The sequence below is a fragment of the Triticum dicoccoides genome, chromosome 1B, assembly GCF_002162155.2.
Source record: "Triticum dicoccoides isolate Atlit2015 ecotype Zavitan chromosome 1B, WEW_v2.0, whole genome shotgun sequence".
NCBI lineage: Eukaryota > Viridiplantae > Streptophyta > Magnoliopsida > Poales > Poaceae > Triticum > Triticum dicoccoides.
The window spans coordinates 677012022-677029670 of record NC_041381.1 but is presented as its reverse complement, the minus strand read 5'-3'; the positions used below and the strand labels follow the sequence as shown (position 1 = coordinate 677029670).

At 41.8% G+C, this 17649-nt stretch overlaps 1 pseudogene; it reads right to left on the bottom strand.

Moving 5' to 3' along the window:
• Positions 1-396: 396 nt before the first annotated feature.
• The window catches only part of LOC119350895, a 67664-nt pseudogene continuing 50411 nt past the window's right edge, over positions 397-17649 (bottom strand).

Below are 17649 nucleotides of genomic sequence, written 5' to 3'. Positions count from 1 at the left end.
TTTGTTGCAGAACTTTAGATTTAACAGGAAACCATGCATATAACATTCTGAGATGTACGCAAAATTTGTTGTCATAACAGCAAAAACTGAGATATATTTTGCAAACGATAAGTACCAGCACAGGGCAAGTTAACAGAACAGATGGATAGTACAACAAGTCAGGGAGCAAGAAGACACAAGCCATATGCATTACAAGCAGTCAAACAGTTCAGGGAGCAGCAAACAGTCAAACAGTTCAGGGAACAGCAAACATGCATGCATGCAATTGAAGTACGTACTAGTAGTTGTACAACACAATGCCAGGTTGGAGCAAATCATGATTAAGAAAACAATGGCAGCGGCATGGCATAATCAAATAATAATGTGAGCAAACAATTGGATACGAGTCACACTTGATCACAGCAAAGAATGTGCTAGTAGTGTGCACTCACCAAAGAATGAATGAATCGCCATTGATTTGCTACACTCCAGCAGGGCCGTCACAGATTCCAGATCCTCGACACTCCAGCAGCAGCAATCCAGGGCCTTCTTCTCCTGCTCGTTCTTTTTCTCCTGGCCTTGCTCCTTCTCCTGGGGGTGCTCCTTCTCCTACAACAGCAGCAACATCAGGTTAATGACAACAGCAGTTTGACAACAGCAGTAGGTCAATAACAACATCATCAATTCCTGGGAATGCTTTAATTTAGTCCATTTCTTTGATCAACAACTTTGGAAAAATACAGTATGAATATGACTGTAGCAGCAGCAGCAAGTCCTACACTAAACTAAGCAATGATGATGTCTAACAACAGCAATCATCATCAGCAAGTCCTAACTTAACAGCAGCAAAGAGAAGAAGAGAAGAGAGAAAAATAGAAGAAAAGAGATAAGAAGTTTCTGTTAATGAAAAATAATTACTCATATTTTCAAATGAATCAAATGAGTAGCTCTACACTGCATGTTTAATCAAATGAGTAGTCCATTTTCGTAAAACTTTTACACCTCCGTCAGATGTAAAACAAACAAGTCACTCAGCTTTGTGTCAGATATAAAATAAATTACAACAAAATCATCTGTGTATAGGAAAGAATGTGCCTTGAGACTTAACAACATATCCATAAAAGGTGTATACATCTAATGTCAATTAAAAGAAAAAATAATACTCATGTCCCTGATAAGATGATGCGATAAATCAGGCTAAACAATTACAACACCAGCAGCCCTTTCCAAAACTCTGCATGGCACGGTCAACACTAAGCAGTCAACACTAAGCAGTCTGCTTGAAATCAGCGTAACAAGTGACTATAACTACAGTCGTAGGCAACAGAACTGTTCCTATTGAACTTTTACAAACAGACTAATAAACACATATGTTCGTTTTTCTTGTTTTCAGAGAAAAAACCACTTGAGCTGATTTTCCTTAACAGGTCAACAATGCATATGCAAGTAATTAGACAGAGAAGCAGCAAAAGAAGAAATTCATTCCGGTTAAAAGTATGGCATTTTGAAACTGATAGCTGTTGTTTGCATTCAAATAACAGGTACATCCGTACATGTAAAGGACAACTTATAACCTGTATCTGTATGTATGCATCACTTCCATTCGTACGTGCTAAGGCCAATTCAAACCCCTGAGACTAGCGGCATTGAATCATTTTACAGGGTAGAATCATTGTCCCAGATTGGTACACATGCAACTATTGCACTGCACGTACCAACATCGCATCAGGGAGCAGTCTAATCTGAATTTTAGCTGCTATTATAACGTGAAATTGATTTTGGGTTTGGCGTGTGTGACACTGACTGCTACTGAAAAACTGGCCATGGCCATGGTGGTTAATGCGAACGAAGATGGGCATGGAGGGGACGAGGGGCAGGGACTTACTACTTCGATGTTTATCCTGTAGATGACGTGCAGCCGGCGCTTCTCCCGGCTGCTGGCCCGGTAGGCCAAGGCGAGGAGCTGGCCCTTGCCATGCAGCTCGAGGCCGGCGGCACCGTCGGCGGCCACGCCAAAGACCGTGACAGCCTTGGACGTAGAAGAGGGAGCCGATACTGCAGGCCGCCGCCACCCACAGGTAGGCCGCGCCGCCCCCGCATGCCGTGTACGCGCCTGCACACACAAAAAAACAGCGATCAATTAGTAACCAGGAAGGAAATTAGATGGCGATTCGAGATCAGGAAATCGATAGCACACGCTTAACATGGAGGGGACAGGGCGGGGTGTTTACAGAGGATGAGGAGGGAGCAAGCGGCAGAGATGGCGGGGAGGTCGATGAGGGAGGAGCGGAAGTGGAAGCCCCTGGCCTGGTCGAGGAGGCTCTGCACGGAGGCGTGGTGGACGCCGGCGCGGAGGAAGTTGGAGAGGAGCGCGGGCGGGAGGAGCAGGTCGATGAGGAGCCCGATGTGAGCCTGAGCAGAGGTGCGCTGGACGAGGAAGGGGTGAAGGCATCAGTGAGGATCCAGCAGAGATGGCGGTGGAGGTGCGGTGCCGAGGGCGGGACGAGCACGGCGGCCATGCGACGGAGGCCTCCGGGACGGGCGGAGGAGCGGGTGGTGGTGCGCGGGCGCGGGCGGCGGTGTCGGATCTGAATCGGCGGGGTGGCGGCGGCGATGTGGGAGAGGGAGCGCGTGAGGTGGATCTGGAGCAATAGGGTTCGTGGGGTGAGAGGGTGAGGGAGTTTTCTTTTTTCTTTTTCTTTTTTTGAGACAAATAGGGGGAGCGGGGTGAGGGAGAAAGGGCTGCCGTCCGATCCGAGAGCATCCGACGGTGTTTGAGCACGATCCGCGTGACATGTCCATGGACCAATCAGAATCCAGTACACGTTATGACCTTCTAAATTGGTCGTAATTGACTAAAAATAAGGTGTTAAACCATATTTTTTTCAAAAAAATTCCTTGAATCATATAAACAATTTTATGATATGAGAAATAGAAAAAGAAACGTTCTCATTGTGTCACCAAATATGACATAGTTTTTAGGAAAACTAACAAACTTGTAATTGGAATAAGACAAATATCTTTTAAAAATTGTTATGAGAAATGAGTTTTTAGGGGGGGTCATTTTCTATTTTTGGAGTGCCAAAAATGTTTACAGCACCACTCCATTTTCCAAAACTATAAGACTACATTTTATGTACAGTTGACCAAATCTTTAGATGTAAAATGCTTTCGATCCACCTCTTATTAAAAAGACACATTATGTTTCAAAAAAGCATCTACCTCGGCATTCTTTTGTTTGTCATCTACTTTTTCACATGAAAAAATCAATTAAATGATCTCATATTATGCACAATGATGCATCTTGAAATGGCAAACAATGTTACCTAAGGAAGTTTTCATTTTCTATGCACGGAAAATTCATTTTTCATTTTTTGAGTGCCCGAAAAGAGGTTTTTTTGTGAAGGACCTCCCAAATAATTGTTGAAAAATTGGACCAAATCATTTTTCTAAAATACTAGGCCATATTTAATGCACAATTGGCCAAATGGTTGGGTGTAAAAAGTTTTGATCCACCTCTCGTGAGAAAGACAAATTTTCGCCGACTCAGTTGGAAGCGGGTCAAATTTGAACTGCAGCTGCCTCATACTTTGCTATTTATTTTTTCCAAAAATCATTTCTAGGTACATAATTATCTATTTAATCAGAGAAACACCAAAAAAATTCCAAGATTCAACCACTAGCTAGGAACGGTCATTCCCGCCGTTTTGACCGCATTTTGAAACGGGCATAAAAAATTCAGAAAAAATCAAAAAAATGGGAAAACTTTGCATTGTGTCAATATATGTGGCCAAGTTCCTAGGAAAAATAACAAACTTGTAATACGACAATTATTTTAAAAAGGTGTTCTCAGAAATGAGCTATCATCTCTAAAGATTCATGGCTTTCAAGCCAAATGATCAATCTTATGGCCACATTCATGGCATAGTTTGTTAAAATGATCTCATATTGTGCACAAGGGTGCATATTGGAATGGCAAACAATGTTGCCTAAGGAAGTTTTCATTTTCATTGGACGAAAAAACCATTTTCCATTTTTCGAGTGCCCGAAAGGAGGTTTTTTTGTGAAGGAACTACCAAATAATTGTTGCAAAATTGGACCAAATCATTTTTATAAAATACTAGGCCATATTTAATGCACAATTGACAAAATGGTTTGGTGTAAAAAAATTTGATCCACCTCTCGTGAAAAAGACAAATTTCCGCCGATTCAGTTGGAAGCGGGTCAAATTTGAACTGCAGCTGCCTCATAGTTTGCTATTTAATTTTTCCAAAAATCATTTCTAGTTACATAAGGACCTATTTAATCAGAGAAACACCAAAAAAATTCCAAGATTCAACCACTAGCTAGGAACGGTCATTCCCGCCGTTTTGACCGCATTTTGAAACGGGCATAAAAAATTCAAAAAAAAAACAAAAAATTGGAAAACCTTCGCATTGTGTCATTATATGTGACCAAGTTTCCAGGAAAAATAATAAACTTGTAATACGGTAATTATTTTAAAAAAGTGTTCTCAGAAATGAGCTATCAAGTGTGAAGATTCATGGCTTTCAAGCCAAATGATCAATCTTATGGCCACATTCATGGCATAGTTTGTTCAAATGATCTAATATTGTGCACAAGGGTGCATCTTGGAATTCCAAACAATGTTGCCTAAGGAAGTTTTCATTTTCTTTGCACGGAAAATTAATTTTTCATTTTCCGAGTGCCCGAAATGAGGTTTTTTTGTGAAGGAACTACCAAATAATTGTTGCACAAATGGACCAAATCAATTTTATAAAATACTAGGTCATATATAATGCACAATTGACAAAATAGTTGGGTGCAAAAAGTTTTGATCCACCTCTGATGAAAAAGACAAATTTCCGCCAATTCAGTTGGAAACGGGTCAAATTTGAAGTGCAGCTGCCTCATAGTTTGCTCTTTATTTTTTCCAAAAATCATTTCTAGGTGCATAAGTATCTATTTAATCATAGAAACACCAAAAAAATTCCAAGATTCAACCACTAGCTAGGAACGGTCAAGCCCGCCATTTCGACCGCATTTTGAAACGGGCATAAAAAATTCAAAAAAAATCAAAAAATTGGAAAACCTTCGCATTGTGTCATTATATGTGACCAAGTTTCCAGGAAAAATAATAAACTTGTAATACGGTAATTATTTTAAAAAACTGTTCTCGGAAATGAGTTATCAAGTGTGAAGATTCATGGCTTTCAAGCCAAATGATCAGTCTTATGGCCACATTCATGGCATAGTTTGTTCAAATGATCTCATATTGTGCACAAGGGTGCATATTGGAATGGCAAACGATGTTGCCTAAGGAATTTTTCATTTTCGTTGGACGAAAAAACCATTTTCCATTTTTCGAGTGCCCGAAAGGAGGTTTTTTTGTGAAGGAACTACCAAATAATTGTTGCAAAATTGGACCAAATCATTTTTATAAAATACTAGGCCATAATTAATGCACAATTGACAAAATGGTCTGGTGTAAAAAATTTTGATCCACCTCTCATGAAAAAGACAAATTTCTGCCGATTCAGTTGGAAGCGGGTCAAATTTGAACTGCAGCTGCCTCATAGTTTGCTATTTATTTTTTCCAAAAATCATTTCTAGTTACATAAGGACCTATTTAATCATAAATACATGGTTTGATGGCGATACGTCGAGGTTTGGGCGGTGGCCGAGGGCCCCAACTCTAGAGCGCGTAAACTCGCATGCCCGCCGCGTGGTCACCGCGTGACCGTGGCGTTGCCATGTGTTCTGGGTGGCCTAGGCATGTCTAGTGGGTTGGTCACTCCCCAGGTTGGTGCTAGGAAGAAAATTACAACATAAGATTCTCACGAGGAGACCAATCGATGCTCAAACATGAATTAGCAGCCAAGTGTTTGATTAGAGGTACGGGAAATGTACATGGCTAATGGGCGTGAGTTTTGGCTGAGGATGATCAGTTACTAAGAAGACCGTTTTCACAAATTTTCAGCTCAAAAGGAGGAGCCTAGGTGGTACTTGCTTTGCAAACCACCACACTGGACATAAATACGAATGTTGAAGCTCGGCTCAAAATAATGAATGGATTGAGCTGGTATTTGGTGGAGAATGGTTATTTGGGCATAGGAAAGCACTGTAGAAAATGGATACTATTTGGACATGCCAAAGTGGTACTTCCTTCACAAACTGTTACTCTGAATAGAATAGGAAAATGAATATTTTTGAATTATTTTTGAACTAGGCAAGGAAGGTTTTTACATATTTGACGAAGATATGACCCAAAGAATTTATGAGATTTTTTTGGGAATTTTGGGAATGACAGAAATATAGGTTGCTTCACAACCTAGGGCAAAAACTGCCACATGGACATGACACATAGGCAAAACTGATGAGGTGGCGCCTAGTCATAGCAACCCACCACAATTTACAAGGCTATGACCATCTATATTGGTCGTTAACAACTAGAAATAAGGCAGCGGACTAGCGCTGTTAGCTTTATGACCATCTCATGTAAGGAAATTATGAACTTTCTGACCAAAATGGTCGCAATGGTTTAGGGTTTGGAGCCCCTCGAACAGCTTTTGACCAATTGGTCTCAAATGGTCATAAATCTATGACCAATTCTTCCAGGGTCACTAACAGAAGGTCATAAGTTGACATATTTCTTGTAGTGATGCTGTGGTAAATTTTTTGTCCCATTTGGGGCAAGTTTGGGTATAAGCTTCTCACAAACCAGAGCTTCTCACAACAAGCGTGATGGTTTCGGTAGGGAACGTGCCACCTTTGGGGACGAAACGATATGGGTTGCCTCTTATTGCTTTCAAAAAATTTCTAGTGTCAACATAGAACAACACGAGTGCTATGTTAAACTTTGGAATTTTTCGGGCTTTATTTGGACATTTTTATACATTAACTGGGTTTTCTAGGCATTTTATGTGCATAATTAATATTTGAACTACATGCACATGCTCCGGTGCATATAAATTGGTATAAAAATCAAATCTCTGTCCTTGGCTGCATGCTTAGGTCTCATGCAAGAATTGGTAATGAATGTCAAACACCCTCCCACCGTCACTCGGCGACAAACATTGAGATACCTGGTTTTTAAATTCTAGTAAATCCAAAACTCATCAAAAACTCATGAAACTTAGCATGCTATCATGGAGCGGCATCAACATGGCATGGTAAATTTTTTGTCCCATTTGGGGCAGGTTTGGGTATAAGCTTCTCACAAACTAGAGCTTCCCACAACAAGCATGATGGTTTCGGTAGGGAACGTGCCACCTTTGGGGACGAAACGATATCGGTTGCCTCATATTGCATTTAAATTTTTTCTAGTGTCAACATAGAACAACAAGAGTGTTGTGTTAAATTTTGGAATTTTTCATGGTTCGTTCAGACATTTTTATACATTAACTGGGTTTCCTAGGCGTTTTATGTGCGTAATTCAAATTTGAACTACATGCACATGCTCCAGTGCATATAAATTGGTTGAAAAATCAAATTTGTGTCCTTGGTTGCATGCTTAGGTCCCATGCAAGAAATGGGGATTAATGCCAAACACCCTGCCACCATCACTCGGCCGCAAACATTGAGATACCTGGTTTTTACATTCTAGTAAATCCAAAACACGTTTGAAATTTATGAAACTTGGCATGCTACCATGGAGCGGCATCAACATGCCGTGGTAAATTTTTTGTCCTATTTGGGGCAGGTTAGGGTATAAGCTTCTCACAACAAGCGTGATGGTTTCGGTAGGGAACGTGCCACCTTTGGGGACAAACGATATCGATTGCCTCTTATTGCATTTAAAATTTCCTAGTGTCAACATAGAACAACAAGAGTGTTGTGTTAAATTTTGGAATTTTTCGGGTTTATTTGGACATTTTTATACATTAACTGGGTTTTCTAGGCATTTTATGTGCATAATTCAAATTTGAACAACATGCACATGCTCCAGTGCATATAAATTGGTTGAAAGATCGAATTTGTGACTTTGGTTGGATGCTTAGGTCCCATGCAAGAAATGGGAATGAATGTCAAAAACCCTGCCACCGTCATTCGGCCGCAAACATTGAGATACCTGGTTTTTCAATTCTAGTAAATCCAAAACTCGTCTGAAATTCATGAAACTTCGATGCTATCATGGAGTAGTATCATCATGCCGTGGTAATTTTTTTGTCCCATTTGGGGCTGGCTTGGGTATAAGCTTCTCACAAACAAGTGCTTCTCACAACAAGCGTGATGGTTTCGGTAGGGAACGTGCCACTTTTGGGGACGAAACGATATCCATTGCCTCTTATTTCTTTAAAAACAATTCTAGTGTCAACATAGAACAACAGGAGTGTTGTGTTAAATTTTGGAATTTTTCGGGGTTCGGTTGGACATTTTTATACATTAGCAGGGGTTTCTAGGCATTTTATGTGCACAATTCAAATTTTAACTACATGCACATGTTCCAATGCATGAAAAATGGTTGGAAAATCAAATATGTGTCCTTGGTTGCATGCTTAGGTCCCATGCAAGAAATGGGAATGAATGTCAAAACCCCTGCCACTGTCAGTTGGCTGCAAGCATTGAGATACCTAGTTTTTAAATTCTAGTAAATCCAAAACTCGTCAGAAATTCATGAAACTTGGCATGCTCCCATAGAGTGGCATCAACATGGCATGGTAAATTTTTTGTCCCATTAGGGGCAGGTTTGGGTATAAGCTTCTCACAAACTAGAGCTTCTCACAACAAGCGTGATGGTTTCGGTAGGGAACGTGCCACCTTTTGGGACGAAACGATATCTATTGCCTCTTATTGCATTTAAATTTTTTCAAGTGTCAATGAAGAACAACAGGAGTATTGTGTTAAATTTTGGAATTTTCGGGGTTCGTTTGGACATTTTTATACATTAACTGGGTTTTCTAGGCATTTTATGTGCATAATTCAAATTTGAACTACATGCACATGCTCCAGTGCATATAAATTGGTTGAAAGATCAAAATTTGTGACCTTGGTATCATACTTAGGTCCCATGCAAGAAATGGGGATGAATGCCAAACACCCTGCCACCGTCACTCGGCCGCAAACATTGAGGTACCTAGTTTTTACATTCTAGTAAATCCAGAACTCGTCTGAAATTCATGAAACTTGGCATGCTATCATGGAGCGGCATCAACATGCTGTGGTAAATTTTTTGTCCCATTTGGGGCAAGTTTGGGTATAAGCTTCTCACAAACCAGAGCTTCTCACAACAAGCGTGATGGTTTCGGTAGGGAACGTGCCACCTTTGGGGACGAAACGATATGGGTTCCCTCTTATTGCTTTCAAAAAATTTCTAGTGTCAACATAGAACAACACGAGTGCTATGTTAAACTTTGGAAGTTTTCGGGCTTTATTCGGACATTTTTATACATTAACTGGGTTTTCTAGGCATTTTATGTGCATAATTAATATTTGAACTACATGCACATGCTCCGGTGCTTATAAATTGGTAGAAAAATCAAATCTCTGTCCTTGGCTGCATGCTTAGGTCTCATGCAAGAATTGGTAATGAATGTCAAACACCCTCCCACCATCACTCGGCCACAAACATTGAGATACCTGGTTTTTAAATTCTAGTAAATCCAAAACTCGTCAAAAATTCATGAAACTTAGCATGCTACCATGGAGCGGCATCAACATGGCATGGTAAATTTTTTGTCCCATTTGGGGCAGGTTTGGGAATAAGCTTCTCACAAACTAGAGCTTCTCACAACAAGCGTGATGGTTTCGGTAGGGAACGTGCCACCTTTGGGGACAAACGATATCGGTTGCCTCTTATTGCATTTAAAATCTTCCTAGTGTCAACATAGAACAACATGATTGTTGTGTTAAATTTTGGAATTTTACGGGGTTCGTTCGGACATTTTTATACATTAACTAGGTTTTCTCGGCATTTTACGTGCACAATTCAAATTTGAACTACATGCACATGCTCCAGTGCATATAAATTGGTTGAAAAATCAAATTTGTGTCCTTGGTTGCATGCTTATGTCCCATGCAAGAAATGGGGATGAATGCCAAACACCCTGCCACCGTCACTCGACCACAAACGGTGAGATACCTGGTTTTTACATTCCAGTAAATCCTAAACTTGACTGAAATTCATGAAACTTGGCATGCTATCATGGAGCGGCATCAACATGTTGTGGTAAATTTTTTTGTCCCATTTGGGGCAGGTTTGGGTATAAGCTTCTCACAAGAAGCTTGATGGTTTCGGTAGGGAACGTGCACCTTTGGGGACGAAACGATATCGGTTGCCTCTTATTACTTTCAAAAATTGTAACTCCCTGAGATCGACGCTCCAGATGCCCCCTTTTTATTTTAGTTTATGTCATGTGTTTTTGTTTGTTGCATTAACATAATTGTTTTCCATATTTCTTTTCCCTATGGTGTTGCCATGACCATGTTGAGTGCCTTGCCATATTTTCTCTTCTTGCATCATGATCATCATTGGGGATGTTGCATTGCGATGCCTATCTCTTGTCATATTGCTTTTGGCCATTCATGTTGTTGCCATGAGCATGATGTGCATAGCACTCATCCTCATGCTATGTGTGTCCTTTATGTTGTGTGTGCATCTGTCCTTGCTATGTCTCTCTCAAGCCATGCCCATGTATCATCACCTCTCCCTTCGTTCTTTCATGTTTTTGCAAGTGACATTATTCCCTCCTTCATTAATGTTCATTTATTTCCTAATAATCTTACTCCATGCCTTATACCTCTTTGTAAAATATCATCCTTTTTGGAGTTGTTTTGGTTGGGTTCAAAAATGGAGCAAGTTTGCATTTAATTCAAACTTGATTTATTTTTCTGCCTCTAAAAATGCCCATCTCAATTTTATCCAATTCTGTAAAACACTAGGGTCATGAGGATATTTTCATATCTCACACACCACTGACCTATCCCTCTATGCATTTTTCTCTTTCATTTTTCGTTGAAGAAATAGAAAAGAAAGAAAGAGCAGCAACAGAGAGTAGCCCGACAGCGGCCCAGTATCAGCGCACGTGCAGCAGCCTACCTAGCCCTCCAGATGCTTTTTCCACCAGAAACCCTCATACCCCTCTCTCTCACCCGTCCCACGTGTCGTATCTGGACCCACACGTCAGTCACTGATCTGTAGCACTCACTCACCTTTCTCCTACCTCTCCCCTCTCCTTTACACGCACGCCATGGCCACCGTGGCCGAGCCAGCCGTGCCCGTGCCCCTATAAAGCAGCCCCCGCAGCGACCCCTAGGGTTTCCTCTTCCTCCTCTCCCTCTTCTCCGCCACTGCCACGCAGGTCAGGGCACCCAAGCGCCCTGTTGCCTCGCTTCCGATCGCCATGGTCGAGGCGAGCCGGAGCTCTCCTCCGGCGTAGGATCTCCAACACCGGCCCCTTCTTCCTCTACGCGCACCACGACACCTCCACGACCCCGTTCCCTCTGCGATCCAAGGATGGAGACGCCAAGTTCATCGACGCCTTCTTCCCCTGCTTCCTCTGCTTCTCGGACCCGAGGACGTCGCCCCGACCAACAGCTCATCGTCGCCATTTCCTTCATCTCCCGGTCTCCTCGTCGTATCCCTCGAGCCAATGGTAAGCAGCCGCTCCTCCCAGCCCCTCCTCCCAGCCCCTCTTCCACTTTGATTCCATCGTTGTAGTCGCCGATCCTCGCGCCCTGAGTTCGTCCGCCATGGGCGATCTCGAGTTTGAGCTCGTGCTCGTGTATCTGCTTCTGCTCCCTGATCCCACACACACAGCCTCCACCCTCACTCCGCGCTGCACGCATCCATGCATCTCGTCTCCATTCCGGTCAGCAGCCATGGTCCTAACCATGTGAAGCATGTACAGTGAGGCTTGGCCACAACGCACGCCCAGCCACCCCCCTGTGCATCTACACATGCCTCCTACAGTAGCCCTCCGCACGCCCGCCACTATAGCTCCTGCCTCGCCATGCATCGCCGCCATGGCCGCAAGCATCAAGCTCACGCGCCCCACAGCGGAACCCCGTCGTCGGTGAGGAATTCGTTCACTTCTCGTTGCATGCTTGGTATGTATGGGTTCGCCCCATTGCGTAGCATCCATCCGAGCCCTCCATCGCGTGTTTTGGTTGCCGGAACAGCTCCGACGAGCTCCTTCGCTGTCTGATGTCCCCAACGCTACCTCCTCTGCTTTTCTCTGCATCTGCATGCACATGACACCAGCGAGCGGCAGCTGCTCGTCCCTTCCTTGCGCACCCACACCCACATCCTCGCGGCATTGCTCCCCCACACGCACCCTAGCACGTTTTCCGCACCCCCGTCGGTCCTCTGCAACCACAGCAAGGGCTGCTGCTGGCTCCCAATGCCAGCGAGTCCCCGTGTGCACGCTTCAGTTTAGGTTCTTGAACGGTAGCCTAGGCTAGCAGAGTCGATGTTGTTTGAGTTTCTGTTTGTGTTTCATCCGTAGTCGGATGTTGCTCTTATGTATGATGTTGATGTATTCATGTGGCATTGTTTACCTCTTGTATGTATCCCCAACTATTATGTAATGGTACGATGTAATGATATCCACCTTGCAAAAGCGCTCCAATATGTGGGACCTTCGAGTTCCTTTAGGATAGGGTCGCATATTGGGCGTGACAAAAAATTTCTAGTGTCAATATAGAACAACAAGAGTGTTGTGTTAAATTTTGGAATTTTTCGGGGTTCGTTTGGACATTTTTATACTTAACTGGTTTTTCTAGGCATTTGATGTGCATAATTCAAATTTGAACTACATGCACATGCTCCAGTGCATATAAATTGGTTGAAAAATCAAATATGTGTCCTTGGTTGCATGCTTAGATCTCATGCAAGAAAATGGGAATGAATGTCAAACACCCAGCCACCGTCACTCGGCTGCAAACATTGAGATACCTAGTTTTTAAATTCTAGTAAATCCAAAACACGTCAGAAATTCATGAAACTTGGCATGCTATCATGGAGTGGCATCAACATGGCATGGTAATTTTTTTGTCCCATTTGAGGCAGGTTTGGGTATAAGCTTCTCACAAACCAGAGCGTCATACAACAAGCCTGATGGTTTCGGTAGGGAACGTGCCACCTTTGGGGACGAAACAATATCGGTTGCCTCTTATTGCATTTAAAAACTTTCTAGTGTCAACATAGAACAACAGGAGTGTTGTGTTAAATTTTGGTATTTTCACGGTTCGTTCGGACATTTTTATACATTAACTGGGTTTTCTAGGCATTTTATGTGCATAATTCAAATTTGAACTACATGCACATGCTCTAGTGCATATAAATTGGATGGAAAATCAAATCTGTGTCCTTGGTTGCATGCTTAGGTCCCATGGAAGAAATAGGGATGAATGTCAAACACGCTGCCACCGTCACTCGGTAGCAAACATTGAGATACCTGGTTTTTAAATTCTAGTAAATCCAAAACTCGTCTGAAATTCATGAAACTTGGCATGCTATCATGGAGCGGCATCAGCTTGCCGTGGTAAATTTTGTGTCCCATTTGGGGCAGGTTTGTCTATAAGTTTCTCACAAACCAGAGCTTCTCACAACAAGCTTGATGGTTTTGGTAGGGAACGTGCCAACTTTGGGGACAAAACGATATATGTTGCCTCTTATTGCATTTAAATTTTTTCTAGTGTCAACATAGAAGAAAAGGAGTGTTGTGTCTAATTTTGGAATTTTTAGGGTTCGTTCGGACATTTTTATACATTAACTGGGTTTTCTAAGCATTTTATGTGCATAATCCAAATTTGAACTACATGCACATGCTCCAGTGCATATAAATTCGTTGAAAAATCAAATATGTGTCCTTGATTGCATGCTTATGTCCCATGCAAGAAATGGGGATGAATGTCAAGCACCTTGCCACTATCACTCGGCCGCAAACATTGAGATACCTGGTTTTTACATTCTAGTAAATCCAAAACTCGTCTGAAATTCATGAAACTTTGCATGCTATCATGGAGCGGCATCAACATGTCGTGGTAAATTTGTTGTCCCATTTGGGGCAGGTTTGGGTATAAGCTTCTCACAACCAGAGCTTCTCACAACAACCGTGATGGTTTCAGTAGGGAACGTGCCACCTTTGGGGACGAAACGATAGCCGTTGCCTTTTATTGCTTTCAAAAAATTTCTAGTGTCAACATAGAACAACATGAGTGTTGTGTTAAATTTTGGAATTTTTCGGGGTTTGTTTAGACATTTTTATACATTAACTCGGTTTTCTAGGCATTTTATGTGCATAATTCAAATTTGAACTGCATGCACATGCTCCAGTGCATATAGATTGGTTGAAAAATCAAATCGGTGTCCTTGGATGCATGCTTAGGTCTCATGCGATAAATGGGAATGAATGTCAAACACCCTCCCACCGTAACTCGGCCGCAAACATTGAGATACCTGGTTTTTAAATTCTATTAAATCCAAAACTCGTCTGAAATTCATGAAACTTCACATGCTATCATGGAGCGGCATCAACATGCCGTGGTAAATGTTTTGTCCCAGTTGGGGCCGGTTTGGATATAAGCTTTTCACAAACCAGAGCTTCTCACAACAAGTGTGATGCTTTCAGTAGGGAACGCGCCACCTTTATGGCTGAAATGATATTCGTTGCCTCTTATTGCTTTCAAAAAATTTCTAGCGTCAACATAGAATAACATGAGTGTTGTGTTTTGGAATTTTTCGGTGTTCGTTTGGACATTTTTGTACATTAACTGGGGTTCCTAGGCATTTTATGTGCATAATTCAAATTTGAACTACATGCAGATGCTCCAGTGCATATAAATTGGTTGAAAAATCAAATCTTTGTCCTTGGATGCATGCTTAGGTCCCATGCAAGAAATGGGAATGAATGTCAAACACCCTGCAACCATCACTCGGCCGCAAACATCGAGATACCTATTTTTTAAATTCTAGTAAATCCAAAACTCCTCTGAAATTCATGAAACTTGGCATGCTATCATGGAGTGGCATCGACAAGCCATGGTAAATTTGTTGTCCTATTTGGAACAGGTTTAGGTATAAGCTTCTCACAAGCCAGAGCTTCTCACAACAAGTGTGATGGTTTCGGTAGGGAACGTGCCACCTTTGGGGACGAAAGGATATCGATTGCCTCTTATTGCTTTCAAAAAATTTCTAGTGTCAACATAGAACAACAGGAGTGTTGTGTTAAATTTTGGAATTTTTCGGGGTTCGTTTGGACATTTTTATACATTAACTAGGTTTTCTAGGCATTTTATGTGCATAATTCAAATTTGAACTACATGCACATGCTCCAGTGCATATAAATTGGTTGAAAAATCATATATGTGTCCTTGGTTGCATGCTTAGGTCTCATGCAAGAAATGGGAATGAATGTCAAACACCCTGCCACCGTCACTCGGCCGCAAACATTGAAATACCTGGTTTTTAAATTCTAGTAAATCCAAAACTCGTCTGAAATTCATGAAACTTGGCATGCTATCATGGAGCGGCATCAACATGCCGTGGTAAATTATTTGTCCCAATTGGGGCAGGTTTGGGTATAAGCTTCTCACAAACCAGAGCTTCTCACAACAAGCATGATGGTTTCAGTAGGGAACATTCCACCTTTGGGTATGAAACGATATCCGTTGCCTCTTATTGCTTTCAAAAAATTTCTAGTTTCAACATAGAACAACATGACTATTGTGTTTTGGAATTTTTCCTTGTTCGTTTGGACATTTTTATACATTAAGTTGCTAGGCATTTTGTGTGCATAATTCAAATTTGAAGTACATGCACATGCTCAAGTGCATATAAATTGGTTGAAAAAACAAATATGTGTCCTTGGATGCATGCTTAGGTCCCATGCAAGAAATGGGAATGAATGTCAAACACCCTTCCAGCGTCATTCGGCCGCAAACATTGAGATGCCTATTTTTTAAATTCTAGTAAATCCAAAACTCGTATGAAATTCATGAAACATGGCATGCTATCATGGAGCGGCATCGACATGCCATGGTAAATTTTTTGTCCCATTTGGAGCAGGTTTAGGTATAAGCTTCTCACAACAAGCGTGATGGTTTCGGTAGGGAACGTGCCACCTTTGGGGACGAAACAATATCGGTTGCCTCTTATTGCTTTCAGAAAAATTCTAGAGTCAAAATAGAACAACGGGAGTGTTGTGTTCAATTTTGGATTTTTGCGGGGTTCGTTTGGACATTTTTATACATTAACTGGGTTTTCTAGACATTTTATGTGCATAATTCAAATTTGAACTACATGCACATGCTCCAGTGCATACAAATTGGTTGAAAAATCATATATGTGTCCTTGGGTGCATGCTTAAGTCGCATGCAAGAAATGGCAATGAATTTCAAACACCAGGGCACTGTTGATTGCCGACAAAACATTGAGATATGATGTGTACTACGCAACCTTCTTCTTGTAGACTCGTGTTGGGCCTCCAAGCGCAGAGTTTTGTAGGACAGTAGCAAATGTCCCTCAAGTGGATGACCTAAGGTTTATCAATCTGTGGGAGGCGTAGGATGATGATGGTCTCTCTCGAACAACCCTGCAACCAAAAAACAAAGAGTCTCTTGTGTCCCCAACGCACCGAATACAATGGTAAATTGTATAGGTGCACTAGTTCGGCGAAGAGATGTTGATACAAGTGCAATATGGATGGTAGATATAAAGTTTTTTAGTCTGAAAACATAAAAACAGCAAGGTAACTAGTAGCAAAAGTGAGGGAAAATAGTATTGCAATGCTTGGAAAGAAGGCCTAGGGTTCATACTTTCACTAGTGCAGGTTCTCTCAACAATGATAACATAACTAGATCATATAACAATCCCTCAATGTGCAACAAAGAGTCATTCCAAAGTCACTAATAGCGGAGAACAAACAAAGAGATTATTGTAGTGTATGAAACCACCTCAAAGTTATTCTTTCTGATCGATCTATTGGGCTATTCCTATAAGTGTCACAAACAGCCCTAGAGTTCATACTAAAATAACACCTTAAGATACACATCAACCACAAATCTAATGTCACCTAGATACTCTAATGTCACCACAACTAACCTCGGCTTTGATTATATGATATGCATCACACAATCTCAGATTCATCTATTCAAACCAACACAAAGAAATTAAAAGAGTGCCCAAAAGTTTCTACCGGAGAGTCAAGACGAAAATGTGTGCCAACCCCTATGCATAAGTTCACAAGGTCACAGAACCCGCAAGTTGATCACCAAAACATACATCAAGTGGATCACGTGAATATCCCATTGTCACCATAGATAAGCACATGCAAGACATACATCAAGTGTTCTCAAATCCTTAAAGACTCAATCCGATAAGATAACTTCACAGGGAAAACCCAATCCATTACAAGAAGGTTGAGGGGGATAAACTTCATAAGATCCAACTATAATAGCAAAGCTCGCGGTACATCAAGATCGTGCCAAATCAAGAACATGAGAGAGAGAGAGATCAAACACATAGCTACTGGCACATACCCTCAGCCCCGAGGGTGAACTACTCCCTCCTCATCATGGAGAGCGCCTGGATGATGAAGATGGCCACCGGTGATGAATACCCTCTCCGGCAGGGTGCCAGAACAGGGTCTCAATTGGTTTTTTGTGGCCACAAAGGCTTGCGGCGGCGAACTCCTAATCTAGGTTTATTTCTGGGGTTTTTGGTAGTTA